Source organism: Hydra vulgaris, chromosome 08 (assembly GCF_038396675.1).
Source record: "Hydra vulgaris chromosome 08, alternate assembly HydraT2T_AEP".
NCBI lineage: Eukaryota > Metazoa > Cnidaria > Hydrozoa > Anthoathecata > Hydridae > Hydra > Hydra vulgaris.
In genome coordinates, this window is record NC_088927.1 from 28,872,600 (window position 1) to 28,882,301 (window position 9,702).

General features: G+C 24.4%; 1 long non-coding RNA gene across 1 annotated transcript; it reads left to right on the forward strand.

The window, feature by feature from the left end:
* The first annotated feature begins 221 nt into the window (after window positions 1-221).
* LOC136084266 (uncharacterized) lies at window positions 222-5,266 on the forward strand. Its single transcript, XR_010640442.1, has 5 exons — window positions 222-1,685; window positions 3,725-3,890; window positions 3,999-4,897; window positions 5,051-5,083; window positions 5,158-5,266. It is a non-coding gene; the product is annotated as an uncharacterized LOC136084266 (long non-coding RNA).
* The last annotated feature ends 4,436 nt before the right edge of the window (window positions 5,267-9,702 follow it).

A 9,702-nucleotide genomic window follows, 5' to 3' on the forward strand; every position in this document is an offset into this window, starting at 1 on the left:
CTAGATAGAACATTTTTTTATAGTTTGAAGACTCATAAGTTTTTTTGTAAACGATACCCCCTCATTTTCTTTGCACAATTAAAGTCACTATTAGCAACTCTTTATATAAATAACAAGGCTACTCGCAGGCTCCTTTTCTGCTCTAAGATAACTCTATTTAAAACTGACTTTAAATTCAGAAGTGTGTGATTTCAACTTATGATCTTTAGACAGTGAAATGGTTTTTCCCTGTTTTTTTTTCTTTTTTTAAAGTTCTGCCTATACTTTCATTAAATGAAAAAAATATTTTGGTGCAATGGTCTTATTGCTTTAAAATTCACTTTAAAAATCAAAAAACCGTAGAAGTTATAAAAAAGTATTAAAAAAAAACAAAAGTTTGACCAACCGTAACTCAACAAATAAAAACAATTAGACAAAAAAAATTTACAGGCTTCCTTCTTACCCTATTAGCATTACTATATAAAATTGAGCGCAATTGAAGGTTATCACGTTTGAGCATTGCCTAATTTTTTCAGATAATGGCTCTTAAGAAGAATCAAAAACAGCTCAATCTGGTTTAGATTATGGAATGAAACAGTTTAACAAATGGTTACTAAGCTTCAACGTAGACAAGTGTTAAGTGATGTGTTGTGGTTTAAACAATCCAAAAGTAGAGTACAAAATGGGAGATCTAAAACTAGAATAGATACTAAGCTAGAAAGAGATCTAGGCGCACATTTCTCAAACGATTTCAGTAGAAAACCCATATAGATATGTGCAAATTGAAAGGTAGTCCTGTAATAAATATGATAAGAAAAACTTTCAGCTATATAGACTTTAAAATGTTTAGAATACTATATCTAACGTTGATCAGATCGGTAATATAATTTGTAGCACCATTATCATCACATTATTGGTGAATTTATGATATTGATAAAGCGGAAGAATACAACACAGAGTAACAAGATTTTTACCAGTCTTTAAAAAGATTTCATATGAAGAAAGATCTTTTTCAGCTCTTGAAACAAGAAAAAAGAGAGCTGATTTAATAAAATTATTTAAGATTGTTAATGAATAACAAAAACTCTTGCAGAAAAACACAAGAAAATAGTATGAGTTATTCAAGAGAAATAACAAGATGCAATCCAATACACAATTTCCTAACAAAAAGATCAGTAAATATATGGAACAATCTTAAAAAAGAAGCAGTTGAAGCAAAAATCATTTATAAATTATTAACTGTAATAGATTTAACCATGAACAATTTAAATCAATTGGATATAAAAAACAATATGTCATAGTATGCTCATTAGTTTACCAGTGAGGTAAACTAGTGAGCATATCTAAAATCCAGCAAATATAGCAAAAAACAAATACTACTTCTAATTTAATTAAAGGGATTTTTTTTTCTACCTTTACTTTTGATTATTTTAATCTAATGTTCAGAGTTTACTTTGAACATTAGGCTTAGAGTCATAAAATCTAAATTGTTTAAGATGATTATTGATTGACTGAATAATCTATTGATTTTAGTATCCCCATTGAGATTATGAGTCTACAGGGATGAAAACACTATTTTTTCATATTTTTATAACTAGTTTTATTATAGAGACGATCAGAAGAATCTTTAGAAGTCAAGCTGACTAACGCTTGCAAGCAAGATGAATCTATTTATTTTAAAAAACAGCTCATCAATAATGAAATTGGTAAGTTATTTTCTACATTACTTTATATTATACTTTATATTACTTTATACTATATACATATATATATATATATATATATATATATATATATATATATATATATATATATATATATATATATATATATATATATATATATATATATATATATATATATATATATATACAGGTGATGCGTAGGTTACGGACAAAATAAAAATGTCAATAACCTATATATAAATAAAAAAACTATTATTATATTTTCTTAAAATAATGTAATTATCTTTCAATAAAAAATAAGTTATTTTTTAAATGAAAAAACACCACAATCTGCTATTGATCTCAATTTTGCTCCGACGCCTTTCATAAGCAACTGTAAAAAATTTAAATCGACTTCTTGTAGTTTTAATTTAATTCGATTATTCAAAACTTGCTCTGTTTAAGATTGCCAATCTCCCTCGTAAACCTTCTGTGCCAAATGTCCCCAGAAGTTTTTAATTCGTCGTGCTTGAGACAGATTTGGGGGATTAGATTCTTTATCAATGTAATAGACATATTGGTCCATCCAATTTATAGAATCTTTTGAATAATGAGAACTTGCTAAATCTGGCCGAAATAAATAGTTAAAGTCTCCATGATACTTGTGAATGAATGGAAGAAATCATTTTTTTAAACATTCACCAATATAGATCGATGAATTAATTGCTACAGCCTTGGAAGTGCGAAACAATGGCTCGGACATACCATGGTCAAATATGGCTATCCACATTAATAATTTTTTCAGAAATTTCTCTTTTCCTATGAAACGAACACTTTTTGGGCATGTATTTTTATTGTTTGTGTAGTATCCAGAATTTCCAGGCATGTTGTCCCCTGCAAAACAAAAGTATTTTTCTTCATCGGTGACTAGAAGCGATTTTGTGTTATAGAGTTGGTTAACTAGTTTTCTGCTTCTTTTCTTTGCCTTTAACTGTTGTTCTATAGTGTATTTTGGAATCTTTGCTTGTTTTCTATGTTTAATGTTCATTTTTTTTAACTGACGACCAATTGTCGATTGATTTACACCAAATTTAAAACTTATTTTTCTCTGACTGACCCATTTTTGATTGTTGACATGTATCGCTAATTCAGCTTTTTTTTTCTCTAGTCTAGGATGTTGGACGGCCAGGGTGCTTTCTATCAGAAAAGGATTGAATAGTTTTAAGTCTTTTTAGGTTATCATATATTGTACTTCGAGCAAATCCTTCCTTTTCAAAATGATTTATGATTTTTTTTTTTTTATATTAGGTTTATTTACAAAAAACATTTTGAGTCGCTTTCGAAAAGATTCTCGTTCAGCTGCATTTAACCTCATTTTAAATAATTGTGTTTCAAATAATAAAGTTTATATTTTATAGAACGTTTATGCCTGCGCACAAAACTACAAAAACTAAATATTACGCTAAAATAATTAAATTCAGATTTGTCTGATAACTTCCACATCACCCTTTAATAAGTAGACATCAAATAATACGAATTCTTTTAATACAAATAATAATTTATTTTGAGAAATTTTCACTGGGTTATGGTCACCAGCATCATCAACTCGTAAAATGTTATAAAACTTTTTTGAGCGTTTTTTGAATTACTCAAAATATATTATTATTTGTATTAAGAGAATTCCTACTATTTGACGTCTTTTAAATACCATAAGCTCCTATACACAATGTCTACACTTAAATCACACACACACACATACACACACACACACACACACACACACACACACACACACACATATATATATATATATATATATATATATATATATATATATATATACATATATACATATATACATACATACATACATACTTATATGTGGTTGTATGTGTGTATGTATATGTGTGTGTGTGTGTGTGTGTGTGTGTGTGTGTGTGTGTGTGTGTGTGTGTGTGTGTGTGTGTGTGTGTTTGTGCGTGTGTGTTTTTGTGTGTGTGTGTGTGTGTGTGTGTGTGTGTGTGTGTGTGTATATATATATATATATATATATATATATATATATACTTTATTTAATACAGGTTACGGAATATTTACTTTAAGAGATTTTGAAGCGAATGAAGTTCTCCTAGAATATAAAGGAGAAATTATATCTCGATTGGAGGCAAAAAAACGCCATGAAGAATACTATTTTTTAAAAAAAGGATGCTTTATTTATGATGTCAATTTTGGCTCTGAAAAAATAAGGTATTTATAAACCATGATAATTAATAAAAAAATTGATTAGTTCAATTATTTGTTAAAAAATGCTATTTGTCAGTAATATAGTATACTTATATTTAAAATAAAATTTAGTATCGATGCAACATCTACATCTTCATATGGGCGTTATGTAAATGACTCGCCTGAAAAATATGCAAATTGCAGGCCTAAGTCCTGCAAGATTGGTGAAAGCTACCATGTCTTGTTTTTTGCAAAATGTTTTATTGCTAACCATACAGAGTTACGCTATGACTATGGTGATAAAATAAATCAAAAGTGGAGAGATTCAGTATGGTTTAAATCTTTATTAACTTTAGCATTATTATTTATTTATCATATTTTTTATATTTTTTTTGTTTACTATAAGTGTGTACAGCCAATTTATATAAAAAAATATAAAAACGTGCAAATATTTTTTAAATATTTTGAAGTACTAATTGTTTGAATATTTGAATTGAAACTAATTATTCTTTGATTTGTTGTTGTTATAAGGGACTTAAAGTGCAGTTAAACCAGGACAATTTAATGAAATTTAATATTTTCCCTCAATTATTATAATTATATATCACACCTTTTAAAAAACATAATCTTTAAAGACTATGTACATACATTGATCAACTATCTAAGGATATGCCAAATGCAAATGAGTGTTGCTTATAAATGCATTCGAGTGTTATCTACAATTTCGGATTTTGAGTTCTGTGATGCCAAATAGCTCATTGAGAGCTACATGTACAAGTTTACTCTTTAAAATACAACTGCCTGCTAATTAATTTATTTACTTCAAACCACTGTTAATCCCTGCTATATATGTAGGGAGAAGTGAATTTTTAGATTCTATTTATCTAGAAATGTTACAGTTATAGTTATTTTTATACTAAATACCAGACCTAGGTCTACTAAATACTATGTTTAAAAAAATGGATTTATTTTAGACTGACTATTTAAAACCATTTACAATGGATGATGTTTGTGATTTACTTCGCGGAAAGGTTTATGAAATTTTATTCATATTATTTTTTATACTTACTCAGATAATGTACTTGACAACTGTAAAAAATTTAAAAAAATAGCTTTAAGCAACAGTAGATTGCTTTATTAGGAGAACAATTAATATTTGTTTAAAAATTTGGTTTTCAATTTAGATTTTGAGAAAAAGTTTTCTAAAGGCATCTGAGGTGTGTGTTTATTATAAATAATAGACAATGAACTTAATTTTTTTTTTGGAATTAAATATGCTTTTATTTTATAGGTTTTTGCTTCTATTCATCCTAAAAATTCAGGGTATCCTGCAGTGAAGGTCTGTTTTATAAATAAAGCTTTTGTAATGGTATAGAGAATACTGAGAGATCTTAACCTAAAAAATTTTTTTAATCTTGATTTAGGTTTCATCATCATCATCACATCATCATCATCATCATCATTATTTTCACATATCATATATAAGTTTTATTAATTTCATATATAAGTATCTATTAAATAATTTCTATGTTTATTTTCAGACTTGTAAAAAGGAGTTAAAATTTACAGAAAGGTTTCCGCTTGAAACACGAAACGAGAAGTAGTTTTTTAGTATTTTATAACCAATATAAATTTTAACAATATTTTATTTGTTTCAAAGTTATAAAATATAAAAGTTTTAATCTTTTTAGACCCTTCGAAGAAAGCTTTTTAAAGGTATTTATAATACAACGTAAATACATTACAACAAAACTATATTTATTGAAATCACTTATAGAATCACGGAAACTATTTTACTACAGTTTCAAATAATTGGTTGGTTAATTTTTAAAGTATTACTACAGGATTATTATAACTATAGTTCCGTAGTTGGCTGGTGAAATTGTTTGTGATGGTGTTGTGATAAGGAGTAATTATTTTTGATTAAGTTGGTGAAATGATGGATTTTAAATTTTCAGTTTGAATGGCTTTAATGGAAACAAAAAATGAAATATTTAGAGAATTCCAAAATAATAATAAATATTAACCTTTACCAACTATAATAATGCTCTAGCTATCCAGCTATAGTAAAATTCTCATATCCTGGTCAAGCAATTTTGTTCCTTAATATAAACCACATTCTAGTGAGTTTATGCCTAGTTTTTAAATCTTGACAGTGCAATTTTTTTTATAATAATTGAAAATTCACCTTCATGAAAATTCACTTTGATATAAATTTTTATACTATGTAAAGAGAACATAAATGTATATAATTTGTAAATTACCAAATTTTAATTTTTTTTTGAATCAGCTGTTAGGTTGTGACGCTCCAGAAGCTTTTGTTAATAATAGTGCCCTTGAAATCAAAACTTTTAAAGGAAAAACGGTTGGACAAATAAAGGTTAAATACTTACATTGATAGAATAAAAGCAGTTTTTTATCAGTGGAAATAAATTCTTACTTCAGTGCTAATATAGATTATAATATTTATATAGATTAAAAATTCAAGACTAAATATTTTAAGGATGCCGCAGTAATATTCAAATTGTTTTTCTCTAAAATTTATAAGGAGTTAACACTTGATTCAGTGACCTGTTTTGATTCTTTTTTGCAACCTGTTATCTCAGACATTGATTTGAAGGTAATTTTTACTATTGCATTTTTAAAATAAAATGAAATAGTTTTTTGTTTCACATACTACAAGGCTATTTGAAGCAAATACTATAAATATATTTTAAATCAAATGTATAAATAATATGACACACACCAACACACACACACAGATATATATATATATATATATATATATATATATATATATATATGTGTGTGTGTGTGTGATATATATATATATATATATATATATATATATATATATATATATATATATATATATATATATATATATATATATATATATATATATATGTATATATATATACGTCTTATTCACTCCCATTTTTGCTTAAAAGATAAAACAGCTCCAACTACGTTTACAATACATTTTTGTACCTTGTCTGCAAGAGAAAAGGCATCATTGGATCAACCAGCCCAAATGTGACAACAGTATTTCATACAGACACGGATAAAAGATTTGTATATGTAAAAAATGGAAAACACAATAAAGAGAAGCAACATTAGCAGATGCTCATATTGCAATGATTTATTTATAAGGTTTCCATGAGAGACTAAAAGATAATCGAAGACGAAGGAAAGTAAAAGTCTTAGTAAAAGTGTAGCCATTCATCAGTTTAGAAATATCGACTACAAATGTGATAATTATTAGCAATTACATATACTACAGTGTTGATATAACTATAACAGCTTTTTAAATTAAAAACTCATGTTTAAATTTTTAGCAAATCTGCATGCTTTTTTGTTCTTTGGTTTCCCTTATTATTAATTAAAAAAGAATTACAAACTATATATGAATAAGAATATATATTTAAAAATAGAACATGCTGCATGGTCTTTTGTTTACTTGTTTTAATTTCCCTAATATTGTTTAAATTATTTTTGTCTAAATGTATACAAATAAGAATTATTTCATTTTAAGGAGGGAACCTTTGAATCAGCGAATTGTTTTGATTCCAATTTACAACCTGTTATGTCAGATGACAAGGATTTTAAGGTAAATTAGACTATTAAATTTTTTATTTTATATAACTTTTTATTAAACAATTATATACTTTAGTGGTAATATAAAGTATATTATCACTATAGTATATAAGTATATATATATATACTATAGTGGTAATATAAAGTATATCATTTTTATAGAATTAAAACTCATGTTTAAATTTTTAGCAAATCTGCATGCTATTTTGTTCTTTGGTTTCCCTATAGATATAATATATGTATATATATATATATCCCTATAATATATATATATATATATATATATATATATATATATATATATATATATATATATATATATATATATATATATATATATATATATATATATATATATATATGTATATATATATATATATGTATATATATATATATATGTATATATATATATATATATATATATATATATATATATATATATATATATATATATATATATATATATATATATATATATATATATTCCCTATAGATTTAATAATTAGAAAATTGCTATTCGTTTATAGCATATTTATATATACTATAGTGATAATATAGGTTATAATATTTTTATTGAATTAAACTCATAGTTAAATTTTCTTAAATGCTTTTTTGTTCTTTGGTTATTTCCTTATTATTTAAAAATAATAATTTTAAGATATATATGCATAATAATTTTTTTATAAATATATAGGAATTATAATTTTTTTATTTTAAGGATGTAATCATTGAATCAGAGACTTGTTTTGATTCTAATTTGCAACATGTTATGTCAGATGACAATGATTTTAAGGTAAATTATACTAATAAATATCTTATTTTATGAATGATTTGTTTTTTAATAAGTTAAAAATTGTGATGGTCCAATTGATTTACCTACTCCATAATGTAATATAAATTTTTTTTTAAGACACATGAGACACAAGGAGTTTTCTAAAAAGTACGTCATACAGAAATAAATTTTAAGAAGTTTAAGATTATTGTCTCTCTTGTGTGGAAAATTTTATCGTCTCTTTAATAATTTTATATTATTAAAATCTCTTTAATAATATAAAATCCTCTGAGCATGAGAGACAATAATTTCTTGCTTATAGCTATTAATTAAACTCAGCATGATTTTGGATGACCCCTTAGATGAGTGTTCAACGAATTTCTGATCACTGATTACACTAATAATATAATGCACCTCATAGATTCTGAATTAAAAAATTCAACATATTGAAGTTAAAAATCATTTTCAGAAAACGATTGATGTAATTGCTAAACGTGTAAAACAAGCTGATAATATAAAATCCCAAGTCATTTTTTATTACAGCATTCCTATTTATTAATAACATTGATATTGTTTATTAAATTAATACCATTTATAATAGAGGAAATATTGGGTATATCTATTCTGAAACTTATACCTTTTGTGAAATTCTTGATCTTGATTGCATAACTGTTCAAAACATTGAAAGTACCTGACATTAGTACTATTTACTGACATTATTATATATTAAAAACTCAAGACCTAATATTGTACAGATGCTGCGTGGTTTTGTTTAATTGACTATTCTCTAATATTATTGAAATTATTTTTATCTAATATTTATATGAATAACACATATAGTTTTTTATTTTAAGGAGTTTACTGTTAAATCAGTGCCTTTTTTTGATTCTTTTTTGCAACCAGTTATGTCAAATGACAATGATTTTAAGGTAAATTCATATTTCTTATTTTATGAATGATTTTTATAATAATAAGTTAAGAATGTTGAAAGCTAATTGGTTTTACTGATTCCATAATTTAGTTTTGTAAATTTTTAATTCAATAAAGCAAAATGTCAGATCACTTATAACCCTAATATCAAAAGGACATTATATATAGTATCATATATATATATATATATATATATATATATATATATATATATATATATATATATATATATATATATATATATATATATATATATATATATATATATATATATATATATATATATATATATATATATATATATATATATATATATATATATACATATATATACATATATATACATATATATACATATATATACATATATATATTTATATAAGTGTATATATATTTATATAAGTGTGTATATATATATATATATATATATATATATATATATATATATATATATATATATATATATATATATATATCAGGGCTTCCAGTTAGAACCTTTTTTTAAAAGTTAAAAGCTGAACTAGTTCGAAATGTTTC